Here is a 27,567-nt window from a genome sequence, read left to right on the forward strand (position 1 = left end):
TATGTCAGATTTTAATTGTTCAAACGCTTATAACTTTTTATTTTATTTTTATTACAAAGCAATATTCAAAATAAATTCTAAATAATTGTAGTATACGATTATCACAATAAAGCCTAGCTTTTATATTAAATAGAAAACTACTATGAAGAAATTGAAAAATATCGTATCTTATCGACCCGTAAAAGCAAACTTTAATAAAAAAAATTGAGATATTTATTTGTGGTATTTTATGATGCAAATATGTATATAATATTTTTATTAATATATAGCCTCACCCTTTGAATTCAACAAGTTGTGTGAACTTTGCTCGTCGATCCGCCTATGTTTTATGCAAAAATGCGAGGTTTTATAATATTCAAATTAAATTTTCGACCGGCATTTTAAATTTTTCCAATAAAAAAGTCGCAAATGGTAAAACAGGAGAATATTTCAAATTTTATCGACATTTCAATGGAAAATTCATAGCACATTAATCTAAATATATCAACAATATGGTAAAATGTATGTATGTATACATTTTATAGACTTAAGGTACATACATATGTACTTACATACATATGCCAGCAGTTTGGATTAGTGGTAGCGTGTATGTTTAGCACCATATGCTCATTTGGTTCGATCCGCCAAACTGGTTACATTTGGGGATATTTGTGACTCCAAATCGATCGTTTCTTATCAGATTTTGCCAATTTTATCTGATCATTCTTGAAACGGTTCCTCAAATTGGCAAAAAAATCCTGCCCTGTTGTCACAAATTTTCTGTATTTATTGTGTGTATAATTTGTAAAAATTATGTACAAAATCCAAAATCCATAGATGTCTCAATGGATTAATTCTGTATTAATTAATTAAATTAATTTGTTATTTCATGTTCTTCAGCTTCTGGAAATACAGTAATTTATGTAATAATCAAAATTTCTGCATTGTTTGTAATTAATTGTCCAGGAAGGTGTATTGGGGTCTTCCTGTCAAGCCTTCCTGGTATATACATATCTATGTGAAAAATAAAATAAAATATTAGCCAGCAGTATAGCTCAGTGGTATGATTATTGGGTTCGATCCCGCTATACTGCTGGTCAGACATGGGTGTTTGTGAGTCCAAGTCGATCGTGTCTAATCAGAGTTTGCCAATTTTATCTGATCATTGTTGAAACGGTTCCTTAAAATTGGCAAAATAATCAACCTACCTGCTGTCACAAATATTCTTTATTATGTATGTAAAATTTGTAAAAAATTATCTACAAGTCTAAAATCCATAGATTAATTATTTAATTAATTAATTAATTGTTAATTTCCTGTTCTTCAGCTTCTTGAAACACAGTGATACATGTAATAGAAATTCTGCATTGTTTTTAATTAATTGTCCAGGAAGGCGCATTGGGGTCTTCCTGTCAAGCCTTCCTGGTATATATCTTTGTAAAAATAAAAATAAAATAATATTATACAAATATAATGTAGTCAACTGAATACGTACTATGTACATACAAAATTCTTCTTTGGAAATGAATTTATTGCTTATTTTGTTTGTAGCCTTGTTTGAGACACTCTGTAAAATGAAATTGTATGAAAATCGCAGTGCTACAATATAAACGATACTACTTCAAAACTCACTCTTGAAATCGTCCTTTTTTCATTCAAAGCGCAATGTAGAAAGCTTCCAAGTGAGGAATAAAACTTTGTCTCAGGGATGGTGAGAGTATAGAAGACGGAGAGAAAACATTTTATTTAAATGAGATCAATTTGTTTATGTGCTTTTTGTACACAAAATTTGAATAAAATATAATATACATACATACGTATATGAAAATGAAAGGATATGCATACGTATAATATGTATGAATGTTTACATAACAAATTATAGGTGACATATCGTATAGGAGGGATTTTTTAGCCAATTTTTTTTCCGGGAACCGTTTCAACAATGAAAACAGAGCAAATTGGCAAACTCTGATAGGAAACGATCAACCTTAAGTCACAAATCCTGGTCTAACTAACAGCATACTCTGAAAAATACATTTTCATTCGAGGCTCAGGCCCAGGGATCGAACCCGCCGCCTCTCAACGCTAAGCAGAAGCTTAACGACCGAGCTATGCTGCCGGCTATGTATGTACATATACCTGCTTATTTGTACGTGGACGGCCGGGAATGGAGTTATGGAACAGTGTGGGGGGGGGGGGGGGGGTGAAATGAGGGCTGTGACTGCTGAGACTGCTAGCGACAATAGCCTCGTGTGTGGTTGACGTATCAATTCGTTTCCGAACCTAACATTAGTATTATATATTAAGTATGTGTAGAGAAAAAGATAAATTAGAAAGTCCCGAAGAACTGTTCAAGGTTTCAATCGATGTCAACTGGGCGACGGTTTCAAATGATAGACCAACTGGGCGCCGGACATATGGGCGACAAAATCATAGATCAAACATAGATACTTAGGCGAACGGACATTACGCCTACAGACGCTTGGACGAATGGACACTCCGCCAACGGACTATTGGCTGAACGGATGTTTGGCCGAACAGAAATTTAGCCGATTGTGTATCGAAATTTAGTTCGATAAAAATATGGAAGAACCGCTCTATTATGAAAAAAAACGAAAATCCGTCTGGTGTGATCTCTGGTGGTCTCCATTACATTATATGGATTCGAGAAATGGATCCTGATAAAGAGAGAAAGGGAAATTCTAGATTATTTCGAAATGCGATGATGCGCATATGATGGACTGTGAGAAACATGAATATCTCCATCTTTAAAGAGGTAGCAGTCTCAGAGAGACTTTCCACAATACGTAGAAAAAGTTATTTGAGGAGAGTCTGGAGAGACTGGTAGTCACCGGAACGCTGGAGGGAAGGCCAGCTAGAGGACGGTATTCCAAGAGATGGTCTAACCAAATCAAGAAATTGGCGGGATGTCTTTAAACGTGCCCAAGATGACATCGATGATCACGATGCTTAGAATTGAGAAAGCGAGAGAAAAGAAAGTATAGAAATTACTCAAAACTCACTGAAAACAGATACATTATTGAGAAACTAGCCAGTAGTATGGCTTAATGGTAGCGTGTATTTTTAGCACCAAGTGATCAGTAGGTTCGATCCGCTATACTGCTGGTTAGATTTGGGGGTATTTGTGATTCCAAATTGATCGTTTCTTATCAGAGTTTGCCAATTTTATCTGATCATTGTTGAAACGGTTCCACAAAATTGGCAAAAATGATCTTTCCTGTTGTCATAAATCTTCTGTATTTATTGTATGCACAATTTGTAAAAATTATGTACAAAATCTAAATCCATAGATGTCTCAATGGATTAATACTCTAATTAATTAGTGTCATTTCGTGTTCTTCAGCTTTTGGAAGTACAGTGATTTATCTTATAATAAAATGCTGTATTTGTAATTAATTGTCCAGGAAGGCGCATCGGGGTCTTCTTGTCAAGCCTTCCTGGTATATGTATATCTATGTATATAAAAAAAAATCACCTCGACCTCATTAAAATTGGATATTTTTGATAAATATAAACAATATTATAAATTTCATTGACATGGATGCCAAATGTCCGTCGGCCTAGAGTCCATATGGCCAAATATCGGTTCGTTCAAATGTCCATTCGGCCAAATGTGTCTATGTTTGATCTATGATTTTGTCGCCCATATGTCCGGCGCCCAGTTAGTCTATCATTTGAAACCATCGCCCAGTTGATATCTTGACATATATGAATAATCGAGCTTTCATTATTCTTAAATTGGTAGGTTAATATGAGGGCTATTTTTATTACTAGAATTAGATTTTTTCGTTTGACGAAATTTGAGAAACTTTGAAAACTTTGCCATTTTGCTCGGTTTGGTCATCAATACATGCGGAAATTAAATCTGCCATTAACGATGGTGAAAAATAATCGTAATAGACACTTTTGAAAATACTCCATTATCGTTCTCGGTGATGGCAATTAGTAATTTTCCTTTTTCGCCACCCTCTCGCTATGTTAGATTTTAATTGTTTAAACGCCTATAACTTTTTATTTTTTCACTCTATATTTTATTGCTTATATATGTATGTATGTATATAGATATATCAATTTTTTGCCAGTACTAGAGAAAGTCAATATGTGCTGGCAGGTGATGTTGCTGGCCAATATCTTGCCTCAAAATGAGTATACCTTAATATTTGGGTCTGAATTTATTAGATCTCTCATTGTTTTTAGGGGAAACAGGTGGGGAAAGTGAGTAGAAAATATTACGGCAAAACTTATTGTATCGATTTCGTTGCGACTAAATTAACCGGTGCCTGCTGGATAAAGAGAGAGAGCGAAAAATTTCATTAAAAATATCTTATGAATTATTGTATGCAAGTTAAGCTAACGCCGCACAGTGGGACGAATTGACTTGGCAAACCAAATATTTAGTAAATGCAAATAAAATTCAGTTATGATAGATCAACTGAAATATTTGAATATAAAATAAGATTAATTAATTAAAAAAAATATTTAATTTTAAAGTTTAGTATTTAAAAAAAATATATAATAATTTAATAGAAAAATAGTAAGTAAAATGAACATTAAAAAAAAATAATTATTGAAATTATAAAATAATTATTTTTTATTTACTTGTTTCATTTTTCGATAATATTCGACAATATTCATGAATTGTATTCTTCAAGTTAATACCCAGATATTAATATTAAATTTCAAATATACCCAGCGGAAGAAATTGCATGTTGATAAATCTCACACGCGTGGAAGCGAAGCAACATCTTTAACGTGAGACAAAACACGATTTTTCAATGATTTAAAACCAAGCTATGTACATATATATATATATATATATATATATATATATATATATATATATATATATATATATATTATTTTTTATTTTTTCCATAGTATCATTACAAGATTGATAGCAACTATGTGCAACTTTGTACATATGTACTGTATATGCAATTAAATTCAAATAGTAGGTGGCCAATTTGATAGGAACCGTTTCAACAATGAAATCAGATAAATTGGCAAACTCTGATAAGAAACGATTGACCTGGGTCACACACATATAACTAAGATTTGGCCAGCAACACTGAATCAGGGATCGAACCCGTGACCCCTCGGTTATAAGCCAACCACTGAGCTATATAGCTGACAACGTATTGAAATCTGCTTTGTATTCAGCAGGTCTCATATGAATGACTTTTAAATATTAAATACTAATTGTTTTACCCGGCTTCGCTCAGTATTTGTAATATAAACCGCTTAAACATGACTAATCTAATAGTAAACATTTTATTAAATTTATTTGAATACTCATTTGTTTTTACTTTATCTATGTACGTTGTAACAATAGATGAAGTTTTGTGATCATGCGAAAATTCGAACTCGAGATTTTGGCTGATTCGAACTCAGAATCGATTACTGATTACGTTTTCATGATCTAGAAAAAATGTGTGTGTGTGTGTGTGTGTGTGTGTGTGTGTGTGTGTGTGTGTGTCTGTGTGTGTGTCTGTGTGTGTCTGTGTGTGTCTGTGTGTCCGTGTATTTTGGGGATTTTTTGAACACCGTTAGTCCTATCGAACCGAAACATAGTACCGGTTACTGAAATTCTTATCGACACGACGTAAATTTTTTTCAGATTTTTAAGTTGACCCGAAATGGTACCTCCCCTTATAGGTGTCCTCTTTTTTTAAGTTTTTGAATTCGGTTATCTCCCAAACCGCTAACTTAATCGGATTAATTTTTTTTTACATGCAATAGAAATAATAATTTTTATAACCTTATATTTATTAAATATTTTTATCTGAACCGGAAGTAGTACTTTTACTCCAGAGAATCGAGATTTTTTATGTTTTTCTCAGAAATCTTTTGGTTTATTGAACTGAAATTTCATATCTAGAAGTTTAAGCGTAATACCAAGTTATGTATAAAATTTAGTAAGCATCCCTCAACCGGAAGTGGCAGTTTACTCTTGTTCGATTTTTCTTCCACAATTTTTTTCGACCCCTTATACACGTGTGATCTTCGCAAAAAAAATCAAGTATAATTCTTCTATCAATGTGATGAAAATAAAAAATCACTAAATTTAATAAACCGGAAGTGGGATTTTTATCACCTAGAAAGGTCAAAAATGTTGTCGCCTGGATCCTGTCCACACCCTTGGACGTATTGAGCTGAAAGTTAATATTTGTATTCTTTATGTATAAATTTAGAATTGCTAACGTTTTGGTCAGAATTCGTAAGCCGGAAGTATTATTTTTTTTTAAAACAATATTTCATTGTTTTTTCATTATTTTATTTTTTTTAAACAATATTAAATTTATTTTTCATTATTTTACATGCCGATAAAAGGTAAGAAACGGTTTAGCTTTGTATAGTTTTTCTCAATGAGAGTGAAGAGGAGATGGTGAAGCTTTAGTTTTGTACTATTTTTCAGCATTTAACTACATATACCGTCCTCAAAGAAGTTTTACTTCAATAGTATTTTTTGACCCCTTCAAATTAAGATACAAGGCTTTTTGTGTCCAGACATTAAAAACTAGCGTCTTTTGTCTCCGTGAGCGTTTTTTTTACTTTATTTATCTTGAAACTCTGGAATTAAGTCGAAAATATATCATGGAATTAACGGTTCTATATTTGCGTTAATATTTGGGCCAATTTTTTCACTTTTCATGTTCAGCTAACGAAATCAATCAAAACGAAATCACAAAGCACCCGATTTCAGAATAACATCTCACTTACGTCCGCCGATTTTTATAAAAAAACATTCAGCGAAAATACAATGGCATTTTTTCCCCTCGAGTACAAATTTTTCATTGAAAATAATTGAAAAGAAAGCTCCGAATTACTACTCGGAATTTCGCAGATTCGGTAACAAAGTACACAAACTCGCGGAGCTACGAGCAATCATTATGCAGAGTTTTATACGTTTCAGCTGAAATCGACAAAAGAACCTTCTCCCCCCCCCCTATCTTTTCCCATGATAAACCGGAGGGGAGGTTTTAAACCACCCCAAGCCAGCCACCCGTTTTCCCGTCCCTTGCGAAAAGAGAACAACGAATGACTAATTGTTTAACTCGATTTTCGAACAATTTGCGAATTTTTGTCAAAAGGAAAACTCGAAGGACAAAGTATCGAACCGGAACCTATCGGTCTCCAATCTCGTTGATATATTCACTCAATTCGTCAAGGTTTATAATATACAAATGTACATATATATATTAGATGAGACAGAAGCAATTAACGATTGGTGCCCTGAAAATGAGCACTTTAATCAAAAATTAAATATTCAGTATATATATATATATATCATATACCTACCAAGAAAATAATCAGACAAGAAATTAATCTGTAACTTTCCTTTGGCATATTCTCGGAAATTTGTTGAATTTTCATTTGATTGATATTCTTCGAGTACTGAAAAGTTTGAGCTCGGCGACCATACACCTTCAAATAAACTCGTCGGAAGAAGTCGTAAGTTGATAAATCGGACAAGCACGTTGCTGGGATTTTTCTCTTACGACTTACATATTTGGAAGTTGACATTCGTCAAGTAAAACATTTTCTAATTGGAACCAAACCATTTTAGAATTTACATTCAAATGTTAATGCTTTGAAAAAAATGTAATATATGTATGTATGTGTTTGCTTTGTATTCAATGGGTATCATCTGAATGACTCATAATTATTATATATTGAATATATAATCAAAGAGGCTTTTTGGCTTTATGCTATTCTGTGTATTTATGGTAAGTAGATATTAAATTTTCAATTGAAGTGTTCATTTTCAAGCTACCAATCACACGATTTCTTAGATTCCACTCTTTAAATTTAACATATAAATTTTCCTTTCATAATTTATTTATTTATTTAACCCTTTGAGTGCTAACTTCTTTTCTGTTGAAAGCCGGCCACGTTGAAAATTTCGCCAACATTACCAACTAGATTTATTTATAAATCCATTAGAAAGCAGGTATAAAAATTGTAGCTAATCTAAACAAACCTTAGATAACTACCGCCGAGGATTTCAAGTTTTGTAAAGGTGTATTTAGACTCTCTAATATATCTTGCAACAATATAAAATAAACAAAAGAAGTCTATTAATGAATGTATTTTTCCAAAACTATTTCCATCTTCTTCATTGTTGTTAAAATATAATGCTCATAATCTAAATGCCAAGCCACAATCTAAAATACCCAGTAGTTAGGAATTTACATCGAGAAATTCTGCTATGGTTATAAATTCAGAAATTCCTTTGTAAACCAATCTTTTAAACATTGACACGAATTATACGACCAATGTTCAATGCATTTTTTTCAATGCTATCTGAAAGGCTTAGCGGGTAGTATTCTTATTCTCAAAATACGACGCCTATTTGCATTTTTCAGTCTCAATGACTTGTTGGCAAAACGCCGATCAGCGTTGGTCTTGAATACTAATTTTTTATGACAGTTTTTTTATTAGTTTCACTTCATTCATAAATAAGTGGTCCTTCCTGGGCTTTTGCAATCGCTTTGAGACTTTGCTAAAGTATAAAAAAATAATATTGATTTCAATATGTATTATAATGTATTGTATAGATACTTATAATGTGTATGTATGTATACAAAAGCAAACATACAAGGTCCGAGGCGCAAATTCTCAACATTCCCGACGACTTTCTCAACCAAATACCATGCAAAATAAAGTCGAAGTGTTTTAACAACATCCAGAAAGTCCCCTCGGAATCCAATAAAATCTGTATAAAAATCCAATATGGCCAACACGGCATTCTTTCAAGTGAACTATGCGTGTATAATACAATACCATTTACCTAAAAATAGCTTTTAAATGTATCAAAAGACACTACATAGTCCTCTAAATTTTATTTATATACAATATATACAATAATATGAGATTACCTAAATTATTTTGAATGAGAATAGCTATGTATGTACATATGTAGGATTGTAAATGTCGAGATTTGGATCTCGTTTGAAAGATGGATTTATTTCCCAAATTTTGACTAATGTTTGTCGTATGATTTATGGCAGTGTCGCAAGGTGTGCCGTTTTGCATTAATACACATATGAAAATCTCCGAAATCGATTTGTCAAAATGTCTTACGTGTATTGGGTGCACGATGCGGATCAACGGTATCGCAAATCTTACATATTTTGATTTAAATAATAAGTAACCAGAAAAAGACGATTATATTATTATATCTAAATATATAAAAATCGGTGACCGGAAAAATGCACTCGAGATAGTTGCACTCTCGAGACATCCAAACTTTCAAAGATGCTCAAGGAGAACTAACGCAAAAGAATTCCACAAAAAGCGTTATCTGAGGTTATCTGTTATCTGAAGTTGCTAATATTTTTTTTGTGGATTTCTATTGCGTAAGTTCTTTTTGAGTGACATTAAAAATTAGGACTTCTCAAAGCTGCGCTATTATTTAGTGCATCTTTCCGGAAACCAAATCGGCTTAGTGCAATTTAGTGCATTTTTCCGGGAACCATAAAAATCAATGGTTGTCTGTCTGTCTGTCACGTATGCGTTCCTATACCATTCAACCGATTGCGATGAAACTTACATGAGTTATTGTGTGTATGCCTGCGATGGATTCTGTAAAAAACCATCGCAATTGCGAATTGCGATGGTTTACCGATTTACCGATTTACCGGTAAACCGGTACACCAGTATTGCGATCCCTAGCGATAACCAAGTCAATGTAAGATTCAGTTGTCACATGCATGATCTCTTTTTTAAGTGATTAATTTGAATAGTTTTACTCTGTTGATGCATTCCAAGTTTATTTAGATAGACAAGAATATAATTAATCAATTCTCAAAATTAACTCATAACTATAATAAATAGAAAAAAATTAAAAATCATTAGTGAAAAAATGTGACACCAAGACCCGTCTAAGCTACAAAAATTTTGAATGCCAAAAAAATTAAATTGAAAGGCAATTTATGTGATGATCATTATTACAAAACTTTATTGTTACTACGTATGTACATATGTAGATACTAAGGCTTCCAGAAAACACCTGTTTCTGCTTGTGTTTTCTGGTACCGTGAATCCCGGTGCTGAAACGTCTGAATACCGGAATTACGGTGCTGGCAAAATTTCTTTAAAAATATTATTTTTACAAAAATAATAAAAGAAAAAACATAAAACAACATTAAAACAACACCGATTCTTTCCACACCTCTGAACATATTAAGCTAAAAATTTATATTTGTATTCTTTATGTTGATAAGGTTTTGATCAGAATTCGTAAACCGGAAGTAGAACCTTTATATTGTGTAAGTTTCTCAACATTTGTGTTCAATTTTTATCGAAAATGCTCATAGCCGATATGTCTAATTATATAAAATTATATAAAGTTGTGGGTTGGTCACATCCAATTTTTTTTACATAAAATGAATGTAATTGCAGTTTTTATATTAGGTGGATTGTTTCAATGATTGAATAATTACTAGACGGTACAAACTATTTGTAAAAAACGAATCATTGAATCAAAGTGATGTTTTTTACTTTATTTAATTACATTAAAGGAAATCTTTTATATAATCATAGAAATCTAGAAATGGATGCGAACCGAAAATTTAAAGAATGTAACTCTCAAACCTCAAAAAAAGAATGCCAATATGAGGAGTATTTTTTGCGTGAAACATCAGGAGAGTTGCAAAATGCAATTGAACGGTTTTGAAATATGAAAATATGCAATTGAACATGTTTTTCCTTTTTTTTGTTATACATTTGATTTCCTGGTGCTAGAACCGGGATCCCGGGATCAGAAATTCCTAGCACCGCAATCCCGGTGCTGAAGTTATCTTCCGGTATTGGAAGCACTAGTAGATACAGTAATTCATAAGTATTATTATATTTAATTTTTTTGATTTTTATTCTTATTCGATATGTTTAGGAGATGAAATGAAATTTATAATACCAATCAAAGTATTATACCTATATAAATAAACCATTACTTAGCAATTAAATCACCATACAAATTCATATTGAAAATTTAAAAAAGTTCCAGAATTATATACATATGTTTACATACCTTTAACGTTTAATACATTTTACTCGGAAAAAATAACAAGCAAATATTCGTATAAAAATGTAAATACATCGTTGTGAAAAATAACATTTTTCGTCATTAATTTTCTGTGTATGGCAATTAAAAAATTATAAGAAACCATATAAAAATAATAAATAGCATTTAAGCAATGTTTCCATTGTTGAATAATTCATATAGAGAAAAGAAGAAACGCACACAAAATTCACGTCGCAATAAATTAATAAATTAAATTAATGATAATGTCGCGGTTTTCCCGTTTTTCCACGACCCGAAAAGTTCACAGAGACATTTTCTTCCTTCAGAATTTGTACACGCGAATGTGTGTGTGTGTGTTTTACACCATAAACCAGTCTCTACAATGGCTAAGGGGTTGTAACTACACCACTGGCATACCCAACAACACCAGCCTTTGTAATTAAGACCATTATAATTTTGCATATATAATATAATACATACATATATAAAGTACTGCGCCGGCTTGCTACAAATGCCCAGCCGCAACCGGACCGTTCAAAAAGCGACCAGATTCACTTTAATAAAATAAATCACAAATACAAACAATACTACAATAGGATTTTTGTGAATTCGTATGCTTGTTTAAAAATTGAAAGTTAAATACACGTATCTGTTGAATTACCTTACGAATTCGGAACTCTTCATAGTCGTCGATGCCTGCAGCTTATGAAGACTGAAACAAATAAAAACGATTATATTAGACTCTTTTTGTTTGCGAGCCACAAAAATGCTGGGATTCTTACTAAGAGTTAGCAAACCTTTCCAGAGTACGTTGGTGCTTAAAATTCTTTATGAATCTTTAGTACGTAGTATTCTAGAATTTTCTTCTATTATATGGAATCCTACCCATATAACTCATTCATTGAAGATTGAGAGAATCCAAAAACGGTTTCTCAGATATCTTTATTTGAAACAGTATGGTTATTATCCTTGGCTATATCCTAGTGTATTCCTATTAGGGGCGTTAGGTTTCAACTCATTGGAGTCTCGTCGGAATATGTTACTGGGAAGGCACTTTTTTAAGCTGTTGAATGGGATAATTCACAATCCTCAGGTTCTAAATGAATTTAGGTTTAATGCACCTAGCAAATTCAGGGACTTGAGATATCGTGATTTGTTTGTTCCTCCTGTGGCTCGCACAAACATGTTGACAACGGCTCCTATATCTAGGGCTATATATCTGCTCAACCGGATTTCTGGTGAAATTGACCTCTTCAATATAAAATATACTAATCTGGTTGAGTGGTTGTTGAGGAATGCCAGTGGTTGATTTTGCCTATTAAATATGAATGATTGTTATTACTTTATCTATGTTTTTTTTTTTTATGATTTTATGATTTAATGATGTTGTGTCAATATTGTTATTTTTATAAGTTATTATTACTGTTATGATGTTATTTTTACTGAATGACCGGCCACAGTGACGCGTTGGAGATCTCTGTAATGTCACTTTGGCTAATATGTTAAATAAATAAATAAATAAATATTTCAATCAATCATGCACTCTCATCTTAACAAATTGCTCCAAAGCGATGAGTGTGGTATACAGATTAAGAATTACTAATTATATAATATATACAGGTATAAACCCATATATTTACATAAAACACAACATCTGCGGTCAAACATTGTATTGTAAGTATTGTAAGAAGTATATAAAGGAAATAGAAACATCGATCCACAGAGACATTTATGAACAAGCATGCAGCATTTATACAAATCAGTATAATTCCGGATGCTGAAAAACCAACTTTTTGGAACCGTTTTATTAATTAATTACATATATAAAAAAACAAACCTCTTTTTTACATACCTCCTTTACGTTTCACTTACGATTACAATTCAGGAAAAAGTTTGCCTCTTATCCGATCGTTTTCATACTTTGCCATATTGCTCATTTTGGTCATCAATATAAGTAAATGGATCCTACGCCATTACGATAGAGATAAAATATCGTTTAAGAAGCTTTTAAGTCCGAAAATTTTTAATCTATATGACGTTTGGTACTCATTAATTTTATACATAGATGGCGATAGTAAAAAAAATTATTGGTGTTTTTATTCAAAATAATAATTTTATATACAAATTATGGAAGAGGTATGTTTTAAAAAAACTTTTTTTTAATTGTTACTTTTTTTCACTGCTTCGTTTTTTAACATCTTTACAATCCTAAAATGAGATATAATCCTTAAATTCCTAAATATAAGTACAGTATAGTGATTGCGTCAATGCTAACCACCGAGATGTTCCTGAATTCAAGTCCTGGGTTGACCTTAATTGAAAAATAATCTATTCGGAGTATTTATGTAATGTTGCTAATCAAATATTGGATATTCGTGATTCCAATTCAGTTCGATTACAATTCAGGAAAAAGTTTGCCTCTTATACGATCGTTTTCATACTTTGCCATATTGCTCATTTTGGTCATCAATATAAGTAAATGGATCCTCCGCTATTACGATAGAGATAAAATAGCTTTTCACGTCCGAAAATTTTTAATCTCGTTGACAGTTGGTAGTCATTAATTTTATACATATATGGCGTCATTTATACATAAATGAATCAATCAATCAAGACTCTACTGATGGCAGTTCTGAATTGATGCAAGGAAATACCAAATAGATCAACGCCATTCAGCTTCCCGTTAAACATACGATAAACAACCTGTAGATAGGAATATTTTAAGGAATTGGTTTTGAAAGGATTAAGTGAAAATAATGCAACGTGTCTAGAATACCTAACTTGAATCCTGAAACCAACCTGACTCAGTAAATCTGGACAATCAAAGAAACCACTTAGGAGCTTAAAAAGGAATGTAGCATTAGTGAGTCGTCGCTTGACAGAAAGATTGTTAAAGGATAGCAAGGATTTGATAAATCCGAATTGGACTTTATCAATACAATTAATATGGGATATATAAAAAAGGTCAGATAATTGATGCAAATTCAAGGTGAGATCTTACAAGGGAAAAATAAAGTAATTTAAATACGTGAGTATATACAGAGTTATTTATTGATATTTATTTAAATATTCGCAGGGATGTTTGGTATTTGCGGCTGATTCTAATATGTATATTGGTGCTGGTTATAAGAGACCAGACATTCCCCACTTTGTATTTTTTATTATTTGATATTTTTACTTTATCTGCTATTATTATAAAGCTATTTATTTTTATGATTATATATTTTGAAAGGGTCTCTCAGATTGTGTTCGCTAGGGGGGTGGTGGCCTCGTGTAGAGGGCTTTATTGGTTGACTTTATTGACCTCTAAGTGGGCTTATATGATTATGTATAAATGTATATATGGATATCTTTTAATTTTTCGACCATTGTAACGCATTAGGGACGACTGTAATACCACAATGGTCAAAGCTTAAACTCAAAATAAATAAATAAATATTAAATATTTTGCGTTTTACAATATTGAAATAAGTCAAATTGAAATAGTGTTTTTGGAACTGAAAATGGACTTAGACGACCTTCATTTATAATGAAACGTAAAGAAATATACAATATTTAAATATATTATGTTGAAGTAAGACATACATTTTTTGAAAATCAAACATTGATTATCTAATCACAATCTTCTTTAAATCGTCGACTTTAGAGAGTCTTTAATTATTAGTATTATTATGTATTTGATGTATTATGAGCATTTATAAGAATTGTAAATAGGTTTTTGAGCTATTTTTCCTATTATGCTGTACATTAACATTAGAATAATATAATACTATGATTACTAACAAAATTAAATTAAAATTGTAAAATAGAAAATGATCAGTAGATTAGTAGCTATTCAAATAGATATAAGATGTATTGTGAACATAATTTAGTAATAATAAAAAGCATTAAAAAAAAAAAAAAATTGACTCTATATATACAACGTACTACTAGCTGTATTACCCGGCTTCGCTCGGTATTTGTAATATAAACCGCTTAAACATGAATAATCTAATAGTAAACATTATATTTTATAAATTTATTTGAATACTCATTTGTTTTTTTTATTAAATTGACTGTCACGAACAAACAAACATATATAGTAAGACTCTTTCGAAATTATATGTATAGCAGAATCCGGCGCCTGCGCCCCCGTGGCTGCGCCCCCTAGGGCTCCGCCCCCTCGGGAACTTAAAATCTTTTGAATCGGAAAAAATCGAATCGGCGCCTATGAATCGAAAATTCACAGATTTATGAACCAACAATACATACATACAAATTCTATTTCGAAAATATATATTAGATATTCATCAACACATTTCAAGATAACAGGACTCAATCTACGATTACTACATATATAAAGATGAACTGGAAATATACCTGAAACCATTCAGTAATTCAAAATTAGCTCAAATTATGAAAATGATGCCTCTGAACCAAAAAAAAACAGACATACACATGTATTGAGTTAGCTCGTATTAGTCTATTGACTTTGAACAGTTCGACGACACGTATTGCGAAGAGGAAAAGCGGCTTCTGCAAAGGAACGTGAGAGCAATATTGCGAGAGAGTCTCGTTTGGCAAACGAGCACAGTCATAAAAATGCAAATGAGCACCTTATGTCTGTCCGGAAAATGTCCCATCTGACAGCAGAGAGGGAGAAAACGCCAAGTGAGTCTACTAACTAAACGTTGATAAATTCGAGCCGTGCGTTGCGTCGACAAAAACACAACACGTTGCGGAAAAGCTCGACTCAATATCAACGGGAAATTTCAATATTGTTCGACGTATGAATAAGACATTCTTCCCCGATGGGATTATTAAAATGTTAATATTGGTTTTTAGCAGAAGGGGGGGGGGGGTAGGGGTGGTTTTTCTCCGAATCCGTCTCTTCTTTTGTGCCGCATCGAACTAACTTCAAAGGCTATTGACTTAGTCGTCCGCCAGCAAGCAATATTTCATAGTGAATTTTCTTTGGGAAATATTTTATATGTACGGAAAACGTCGGTCGTTTTCCGATGCGAAACCTTTTTTACTGTATATTGAAATCGTAAACTTTCGCGCGCGGTCATCATATATGTACATATGTATATGTAAGGATTTTTCAATACAAAGTCACTGAAAGGCTTGTTTTTGCCATTTACTTTTTTATACCGAATTTTATTGCAAACCTTAATTATATCCATCTATTTAATAATTTCCATGTAAATCTACAATTTAATAATCTTTTTATTCCGGACGATAGGGAGAATAATACGATCCCCACCGTCTATATAAATAATACAAATGAAAGATAAAATAAATAAATGTAATGATAATCATCATCATCATCTATGTATAGCCATTCAACATCCACTGCTGGATGAAGGCCTCTCCAACACGCCTCTCCACAGAGACATCTATGTAGAGAAATGTGGCGAAACCTGAGATATAACAATAACTCAAGGTTTGCAATAGAAAATTGGAGAGGAAAAGCCAATTTTACAGGAACCAGGAACAAAAAAATTGGCAAATTCTGATAAGAAACGAACGACCTCGAGAAACCAAGGTCTGGCCAACGATGAGACTCTAGTGGGAATCGAACCCGTGACACCTTGCACTGAAAGAATACGGCACTTCATCATCATCATCATCATTCAATATCATCATCATCATCATCATCTACAGTCACTCGTCTATGTTTTGCGCAACTCTCATCCATCTCACTCCACACATTTTCCTAATTTCTAATGTCTACCCATCTTCTCTGCGGTCTACTTTTTACCCTTTTGCATTCTCTCGGGTACCATTCTAGCACTTCTTTTGTCCAATTTTCGTCCATTCTTCTAGCCATGTGACCCGTACATTGCTCTTTAAATCTCTTCACTCTATCCACTATATCCACAATGTTTGTCAAACTTCTCACCCACATATTTCGTTTTCTGTCTTTCCTCATTATGCCAAGCATACAACGTTCCATACTTTTTTGAGTGAATTGGACTTTGCGTCGCAACTTGGCGTTCAATGTCCAAGTTTCACATCTATGTGTCATCACTGACAAAACACGTTGATCAAAAATCTTTTTCTTCAAGCAAAGTATAATGATATAATAATAATAAATTATTTAAAAAAATAATAATAATGTCAATTTATGACGGTCGGTGAAGGAGTTCTATCCACCGAATATACATAGATGATCGGAAATGAGAAGACGCGGCTGCAAGCAAACAATTTGACAATACAAATACACGACGACGTAGGGAGGCCGCTCTCATCCTGAGAATGTCCTCAAAGTAAAGTGCGAGACTTTCTATAAACATTTGCAACACGATACAAATTCTCAGTAGCCCAAAGAGAACCACTAAAACATTGAATGAGTTTAATACCACTAAATTTGGCATACTAACTTGTACTAATAATTTTCTTCTACTGTCTGAAAACTTATTTACAAAACGGCTTTGACGGTGACATCAGCGTCACGAAACGTTGCAAAGCTTAAACATTGCACAAAGCTTTGATTTTTCCCTATAGTTCCACCTTTTTACTTACCTCTTATTAAGTTCACATGGTTTTCGTGTTAGTGGTCATTTTTTATATCTCTTGTCTCTTATCCGATCGTTTTCATACTTTGCCATATTGCTCATTTTGGTCATCAATATACGTTAATGTATCGTCTGCCATTACGTTGGAGATAAAATATTGTATACAATGCGTATCAAATATCCAGAATCTCGGGTACGGTGACGTCTATGACGGTACGTAAGGCTACCATAATCTATCTTCAACCTTTTCGCCTTGATATGGCCATTTCAGATTTTAATTGTTTAAACGCCTATAATTCACTCTATATTTTATAAAATTTGCTCTATAGGTTCTCGTTATCTCTAATATTTAAATATTTATAGTTTTAACTCTCATATGTATATATAAATTTCAAATTTGGCGTCTAGCTTCATGAAATGTAATTCACGATATATATTGATTTTTGGCCAAATATGTCAAATCTGACATTTCACTGTATATCTCCTCAGTCGGTTTTATCTGCGAGATAAGTATTCAATAAGAAATTTTATTGTATCTAATTGTTAATATGATTTACAATAAGCTTACATACATTTAGTTTTTTACAATAAGCTTACATACATACATCACATACAATTATTTTTAGTTATCAGCTGATTTAATTTATCTGATGTTTGAAAAGTTCATTTCTGTAAATACATAAACTCATTTATGGACAATCATACATACATTGATATTATACTATTCTTAAAGCAAATCATTAAAGCAATCTTAGTATTAATAAACTATTCTAAACTGTAAGGTTCCCGGCATAAATGAGTATACATATGTATTTCCGGCTGCAACTCATAACCTTCATTGCTTAACAAATTTCATTGTTTATTCCTCCAAAACAAACTTTCTAACCAATACAAGCTTGATATACATATTTACACAGATCAAACAGTGATAGTTTTATTTTTAGTTATCAGCTGATTTAATTCTTTCCTCTCCCCTGTCCCTCTTTGAAAATTATCTCACAAACCTAGCCTGTTTCATATTTTTTGTGTATATAATCGATTTTACATAAGAATTTTATTTTTATACTGTGTGTGTTTTTCCCTACTTTTACCTGTATGAGAAACGTTTTCGGTTTTCGGAAGAATTTGAAGGTATTTATTTATGCCAACTTACATCCACCTGAGCAACGCCTAGCATTTCATAAAGTTTCATATTCAAAATATTGATCAGGACTTTCCCGAAGAACGTGCTACAAAAATAAAATTCAAACCAAAAAAATAAGTTAAAACAAAATCAGTATAAAGCCGCATCCAGATTAGGCGAACATGAACGAACACGAACACACAAGACGCGCCATAAGGTTTCACATGTTATGTTCGTCCATGCGAACATTGCTTCAGTGTCTTTGATTCGTTATGTTCGTCCTTGAGCAACTTGTGTAATAGCCAGCAGTATAGCTATATGTATATATAACTAGCTGTATTACCCGGCTTCGCTCGGTATTTGTAATATAATCCGTTTAAACATGACTAATCTAATAGTAAACATTTTATTAAATTTATTTAAATAGTTTTATTCTATATAAATTTATTTGAATACTCGTTTGTTTTTTTAATTAAATTGACTGTCACGAACAAACAAACATATATAGTAAGTCTCTTATAAAAAATTATATGTACGCCCCCGGCGTCTGCGCCCTCTAGAGCTTCGCCCTCGGCACCTACGCCCCCGGGAGCTTTGAATCCTTTGAATCGGAAAAAAGTGAATTATTTGTTTGATGACGTCACGGATCTCTACGAACGAAGAATACATATATACAAAGTCTCTTTCCAAATTGTATATTAAATTTATTCAGAGTATTTCAACGGTGCTGCTTTTCAGACTTTTTGTGACTGCAAGTCGATCGTATCCTATAAGAGTTTCTCAATATATCTGATTTAATTGTTTAAAACGGTTCCTTGTCAAATTGTCAAAACTATCCCACCTACTATTTGTCATCACTATTTGAATTTGATTTATAATCTATAAGTTTATATTTGTATAAGTTTAATATTGTAGGTGTCGCTCAGGGGTAGCCCCTAATGGCATCATGGTAAAATAAAAATGAAAAAAAAAACTGTGTTTGCCTTGCGTGTCCTTGTTTATGTGTTCGTGTTTGTCCGCTAATGTAAAGGTCAAGATTTTTCTAGGTGGGTGCCTTCTGTTTAAATTTTAATACTCGTAATACATATGTATATTATATAATATATTTAAGCTGGGAGATACTATTGGGAAATGTTCATTTAGACATGTTGATAAAACCAATATTATGTGAGTTTATATTTTCCAAGCAAAATCCTTTTTTGCGATCCCACGGGACATTGTGGTTAATTGAGTACCAAAAACACTCGTATACAAAGGTCCTTTCGGAATATTTGCGATCTTTTTTGCAACACGTTCGAAACGTGTAATTTTACACCGGCCTAAATGAAAAATAATTGCTTTAAAATTTACATTCATATAATGCAATAATAATAATCGTATATTGCATACTGCCGTCGTCCTTAAATTTTCGAAAATTGTATGAATATATAACGAGATCATTTTAAATAAAAATATATATTCAAACATCGTTATTAAGAAAATCAAAATAGCAGTAATAATTATTGGTAATATCAGGGATACATATTCAAAATTAATTATATGTACATCCATTTAAATGGTCGGTATTTATGTTTATTTTATTTTTTATTTTATCTTTAATTTATACCAGGAAGGCCTTTTTGAAGGTAAAATTCAGTAAATACATATCAATTAACATCCACGGAGATATTTATGGTCAAATTTGTAAATTTGCAGCATTTTATACAGTTCAGCAAAATTTGAGATTGCTGAAAACCAGAGATTTTGTGAGAAAATTTATGTGGTTGCCAATTTGTTGGAACCGTTTCAAAGAAAATCAGATAAATTGGCAAAAGCTGATAGGAAACGATCGACCTGAAGTCACAAATCCAAGGTCTGGCCAGCAGAAACCAGTGGGATTTGAACTCGTGACCATTATATGCTAACCACGCTAACTCATGGTCATTATTATATATGTACTTAACTGAAACGATCAGTGTAAAATAAGAAAATGTTCTTTTGATATTGGTCAGTAGTTATAACGAATTGGATCAGTATTTATCTCGAATTTGGTCAATATATATATATATATATATATATACATCGGCTTCTTGACATTTGACAATGGTGCAAATAAAATAAGTTGACCTTAAATCGGTCGTAAATGTCCATGTACAAAATAAAACTGATAATTTAAATGAAAGCTAAAATACTGACCATTTAATTTAAATATTTACGATTTCATTCAAATACTGATCATTTTATTTTAAAACTGACGATTTATTTTCAATATTGACCATTTAATTTCAATACTGACCATTTTATTTCAATACTGACCATTTTATTTCAATACTGACCATTTTATTTCAATACTGACCATTTTATTTCAATACTGACCATTTCATTTTAGTTCCAATTTATTTCAAACCTGACATCTCTTTTAAATACTGACCATTTCATTTATATATTGACTACTTACATTTACATTAATTTTACTAGTTTACTTTAACTTACTTTAATTTTAATAATTTGTTGCGCTCCTATTGACTCAACTGTATCATAATTACATAACGCGTCGTGTGTTGAAGCAACGTACATACTACTATTATTATCATTATACATACATACGTGTATTACATATTGTATATAATACATATGTATGATATGCACGAGCATTGTAACAATCGCCACAATTGTAGATAATACATAAACACATACAAAATATCTACACTGAATATTCGTACCCAATTAATTGTTCGGAAGCAATTATTCTCGTATATATTATATATAGTATATTATATACGTAATCTCGAATTTATATCAATGTTAAAAAGCGAAACTTTTTCATGCCGCATATTTGTATTGCTTACCATTTCATAAATAGACGCAGTCCTACGTCAAAAACATCAATTCTAATTAGAATTTATTTAATTAAATACGAGAAATCGAAATTATACCAAAATCAATACAATGGCACAGGCTTGTGTGTATTTTGCAGGACTGTGGAGTCGGATCAAAATACTCCGAATAGGGCTTTATTTTTCGACTTCGACTCCAAATTGATCGATTTTGGTAAGATGGACTTTATTTTCTAACGTATAAAATTATTAGTAGTTAAAATTAAAGCGATTTTCAAAATTTAAATAATTAAAAGAATTTAAAAAATCACTAAAAATTTACATTTAACCAAATTCATTGGTAATGAAATAGGTACAAATATAAAAGTAAGTACTTTCATAGTATATGTGTTTGAATTTCATTAACAAACAAATTAATTCAATAAAAAAAATGAGAATAAAAAATAGTATGAGACGGAGGAATCATCGGTTTTGGCCAAACCACATTAGAATATGTGCAATTCAACGATTTTATTTATAATGTAATTTAAATTCATGATTTTTGTAGACAAATTATTAAATGTCAATTTATTTCAATAAATGAGAGACTTGGTTGACGTACACCGTGATACTATTAATTAAAAAAAAATAGGAGTCAGAGTCGTTTGATTTTTTACGATTCCGACTCTGCTTGAAATTCTCCCACTCTACAGCCTTGATAATTTGCCAATAATTGGGAATGAAAAGACCCCGAGGTCAATTTGAAAGTTTCTTTTGACGCTGTCACAAAGCCGCGCGGAACAAAATCGTGGGGAAAAATCCCTTGGTCGAAACCGTGTAGCGACAAAATTGCGCAACGCATATATAAACGAATATAAACAAGGAAATAAATATAAAAACGACTAATATAAATATTAAATACAGGTCTAATTCACGGTTCCCGGAAAGATGCACTAAATCGCACTGAATAGTAGCGCAGTTTCAAGAAGTCATAATTTTGAAAGCCACTCAAAAATATCTTACGCAATAGAGTTAAGGTTAGCACCCTCAGATAACATACAAATACCCCTTGATGCTTTTTTGAGAAAAAATATTGCGTTAATTCTCCTTGAGCATCTTTGAAAGTTTGGATGTCCCGAGAGTGCATTTTTCCAGTCACCCTAATTCACTTTATTGAAATCACTTTATTTATTGCATTTATTCACACTTTATTGAAACTTGAATAACAAGAATAGATACATAATTATTACATACGCACACATGTAAATCGAAACAACACCATCTATGGCCAGACATTACAAACATCGTAAACAATACGATTAATAACATTTTTAATGTAACAATACGAATTTTTACATTCAATAATCACCCACACAGACATCTGTGGACTGAAATCTGGTGAAACCTGAGATATAACAATAACTCAAGGTTTGCAATAGAAAATTTGATAGGAAAAGCCAATTTGACAGGAACCATTTCAATGAAAATCAAAAAAATTGGCAAATTCTGTTAAGAAATGATCGACCTCGACAAACCAAGGTCTGGCCAATAACGAGACTCTAGTAGGAATCGAACTCGTGACACCTTGCACGAAAGAATACAACACTCACCACTAGACCACGCTCCTGGTTTTAATATTTATATTACTTTTCTTGTATATATGTTACACAGAATCCATGAAATTGTCTATTACACAAATTCGGCAAGAGAATTTCCGAATGCGTGAAAAATGCAAGAACGTTGCCCAGTTCAAGATTCGGAAAATTCTTTGCTGAATGCGTGAACTGGACAGCGTGTTATATTATAACTAACTGTCAAAGTGACAGCTGAATAAGGATGTTTAATTTAGTTTAATTTACATATTATTATGTATAATATATGACTACATACATATGTTTCGATCATCTCATATGACTTATACATAAATTAATACTATTTTTACATACCTTACATACCTCCTTTACGTTTCACTTACGATTACAATTCAGGAAAAAGTTTGCTTCTCATCCGATCGTTTTCATACTTTGCCATATTGCTCATTTTGGTCTTCAATATAAGTAAATGGATCCTCCGCCATTACGATAGAGATAAAATATCGTTTAAGAAGCTTTTCAAGTCCGAACATTTTTAATCTCGGTGACAGTTGGTAGTCATTAATTTTAGACATAGATGGCGGTAGTAAAAAAAAATATTGGTGTTTTTATTCAAAATAATAATTTTATATACAAATTATACAAGAGGTATGTTTTTAAAAAACTTTTTTTTAATTAAATTTAGTAATTTTATATATTTTCTTTTTTTTACATACCTCCTTTACGTTTCACTTACGATTATTACATAACTCCTTTACGTTTCACTTACGATTACAATTCATGAAAAAGTTTGCCTCTTATCCGATCGTTTTCATACTTTGCCATATTGCTCATTTTGATCGTCAATACAAGTAAATAGATCCTCCACCATTACGATAGAGATAAAATATCGTATAAGAAGCATTTCAGGTCCGAAGATTTTTAATCTCGGCGACAGTTGGTAGTCATTAATTTTATACATAGATGGCGGTAGTAATTATACATTTCGATCAATATTTTAACAGTCGGAATTTTATACCTTGTGAAGAATCAGTATTATATTATTTATTTATTTATTTAACATATTAGCCAAAGTGACATTACAGAGATCTCCAACGCGTCACTGTGGCCGGTCATTCAGTAAAAATAACATCATAACAGTAATAATAACTTATAAAAATAACAATATTGACACAACATCATTAAAATCATAAAATCATAAAAAAAAAAACATAGATAAAGTAATAACAATCATTCATATTTAATAGGCAAAATCAACCACTGGCATTCCTCAACAACCACTCAACCAGATTAGTATATTTTATATTGAAGAGGTCAATTTCACCAGAAATCCGGTTGAGCAGATATATAGCCCTAGATATAGGAGCCGTTGTCAACATATTATAAATATTTAATTTCATTACACACGTCCCAGGACATAACTGTAGGCCACACCGATCAGACCAAATGTATGAAAATGTGAGAATTTTTCACAAGAAATTTTTCACGCATTCAGCAATTCTCTTGGCGAATGCGTGTAATAGACAATTTCACGGATTCGGTGTAACATATTTATTTATCTTGTAATATATGCGCTGCGCGATTTTGTCGCTGACCGGTTTCGTCCACACGGTTTTGTCCCCGCGACTTTGTCCCGCGCGGTTTTGTCCCGCGCGGACACCGTCTCGTTTCTACCATGCGCGACTTCATACACCAGATCTTTTGATATCTCGGATATATATATCGATTTTAAAGCCAAAATTTTTCCGTGTTTCATCTACCGCCAATGTTTTCCCTCAACGATAGACGCGATCCTACGTCAAAAGCTTGAATTTGAATTAAATTCGAGAAACCGTCGTCGAGCAATTGTCCCGCGGCCAATACAATACACATGTACACATGTGTTTGTGTGTATTTCGCTTAGAATTGAGTGTGAAAGACCCTCGGGGCTTTTGCGAAATGTAAACTTGCGACCTTCGTACTCGTACTTCGTACATGGAAAAGGGCTCTCCGCTTTTGGCCCTCATATTATGGCCGCAGGAAACAGTGAGGATTACGCACATTCTGAACGGGGATTACTCGGGGAAAACGACCAGACATATCCTTACGTTGACACGCGACGTGTCCTTACGATCCTCGCAATCGTGTAAACACGTCACTCCGAAACCTATCCACTATGCATTACACATATTATCCCCCCCACCCCCCAACCACCATTCAACCTCACATACCCAAATCCTGCCGGAAATTTGATTGTGATAAAACACTCAATTACCCGGCGTTGCTCGGGTGGATAAAAGCTTGTATGGGACCACCTTGACTTCCTCTACCCCGGGTGTCTATAATGTCAAATTTGGTGGTTTTATATTGAAAACGCTGGATTAATTTGCTTGCTTTGCGTTTTCCAGACGTTTCCTAAAACAGACTTATTTATTTTTATTTTTTACATACATATATACAAATATACCAGGAAGGCCTAACAGATAAGCCCCAATGCACCCTCCTGGCCGATTACAAATAATGCAGCATTTTTATTACTCAAGTCGCTGAATTACGAAACACTGAAAACTCGAAATTTACGAGACATCTATGAATTTGTACATAATTTTTGTGGTGAATTAAAATAGTGGTGACGTAGTAGGTAGGAAGGTTTTTAGCCAATTTAATCAGGAACAGTTTCAAAAATGAAATCAGAAAAATTGCCAAACTCTGATAGGAAACGATCTACCTGGAGTCAAAAATATCCAAGTCTGACCAGCAGCACTACAGAAATACTCAGAATATACTCTCGACGCTAAGCAAAAGCCCAACCACTGATCTATATTGCTGGCTTATATCGGGTTGACACGATACGAGTAACCCAGACCGAGTAGTTTGGACGCTTACCCGTAACTTGGCAACAGGTGATGCCGTTTTTGAACGCTGAAGTCTGACCCGAGTAAGGGCGAAAAGACACAGAGAGGCACGCAGCACGTGTTTTTTTTAGATAGTTGTACACATGTAAAAAAAACGCTAGCACGCATAATCATGGCACTATGGCACCTTTATGTCTATGGTACCCAGACTTAAATCCTTGTATTGACATAAGCCTAACGGTGATTTTCATAACTGAAGAATTGTAGGAGACACTTGCAGAAAGCACCCATGCAGATTTTTCACAGCGGGATGCCAATAACATGCTGGTGCCGTGCGATTCATACTATCTATTCATAGTCTATTCATACTATCAATCAGTTCAGGGCTACAGAACAGCACAACAACTCACGTAAACGACGGTTTCTATTTATACTATCACGGCTTCGGCACGTTCAGATAAGTTCTGCTTTACTGGTCCGAGCTACTCGGTCTGGGTTACTCGTATAGTGACACTATTAGGTATATAGACCCGGTATTAGGTATATTTTGAAAACTGTGCCTTTGCATAACGGAAAAACATTTTCCTGGCGTTTTTTATCATATCTTTTTTTTGTTTTGGCTCTTCAATTTAGGGCTCTCTCAATTTGGTGATTTTAAATCAAATATTATTTTTACATATTAAGATTACCCTCAAAAAGACGGACAGGCCATACTTTTTCTTCCACTATTTATATTTACATATGTATAGGTACAAACGGTTATATTTATGTATGCATGTATATCTAAATTTTAAAGGTAAATTAAGGTAAATTTTCGCCTGCTAAGACTGAAATTTAAAATTTACATAATTAACCTATTCACGACCGTCTCGAGTTTTGCTTACGTGGCTTGTAATTAATTACGAATGGGGTGGGGGTGGTTTTCGAGTGGTTGAAGCTGGCAACGAGCTACCCAGTGCTTGCGAACGTACCACAACATGACCCCCTTCGAAAGTAAATTTCAAGATTGAAACACCTCCACTTACTGGAATCTCTACATATGCGTATAAATTTATATAAATAAATATTTGTCTGTGTGTTTATTCGTTATGAAAACCCACATTTTTCGACTTATAACCACTGAATTTAATATACCTACATACATATATATGTACTAACTTAGACCATAGACAATAAGGACCTGAAGCATACATAAACTCAGCAAGTGTGTTTGGAATTCGACTGTTTTCAACACATTGTAACGTGGGGCAACAACCTACGCAACACTGGTGTCAGAAGTGGGATGCGTTCAGAGATCCAAATGATAGGCTAAAGTCACTTCACAGCATCAATTCACACGGAATCACCACTCATTACCTACCGTATGTACATCCTTTTAAAAGACAAGTTGCACAGCACAACTTTTGTGAACACGTACAGATCCGGTTGGTCTACCTACCACAAACTCAACCACGTCTTTGAGAACTTCAGCGTGTCCATTTTTCTGGGCCCTTTCGGATCCCTAATTGGCCTAATCTGGAGTGTATATTGTCCACGCACGAATTCCATTAGGTCTGGAGATATTCCCACGTAACAATATGTATATACATAGATCTGCCAAATTTAAAATACTATCTCAAAGTACCCTAATTTAGACCGTAGATGTGTTTTTGATGAATTTGGAGCCCGGGATCGAGAGGTTTCTATACAAAAAATCC

General features: G+C 32.8%; 1 protein-coding gene across 1 annotated transcript in view; it reads right to left on the reverse strand.

The window, feature by feature from the left end:
* LOC143914802 (atrial natriuretic peptide-converting enzyme-like) overlaps positions 1 to 27,567 on the reverse strand; it is a 199,397-nt gene that overhangs the window by 131,517 nt on the left and 40,313 nt on the right. The window contains exon 3 of the mRNA XM_077435150.1: positions 11,688 to 11,738. The gene's annotated coding sequence lies outside the window, so the exon portion shown is untranslated. The remainder of the gene's footprint in view (positions 1 to 11,687; positions 11,739 to 27,567) is intronic.

This window comes from Arctopsyche grandis, chromosome 7, assembly GCF_051622035.1.
Source record: "Arctopsyche grandis isolate Sample6627 chromosome 7, ASM5162203v2, whole genome shotgun sequence".
In the NCBI taxonomy this organism is placed as follows: domain Eukaryota; kingdom Metazoa; phylum Arthropoda; class Insecta; order Trichoptera; family Hydropsychidae; genus Arctopsyche; species Arctopsyche grandis.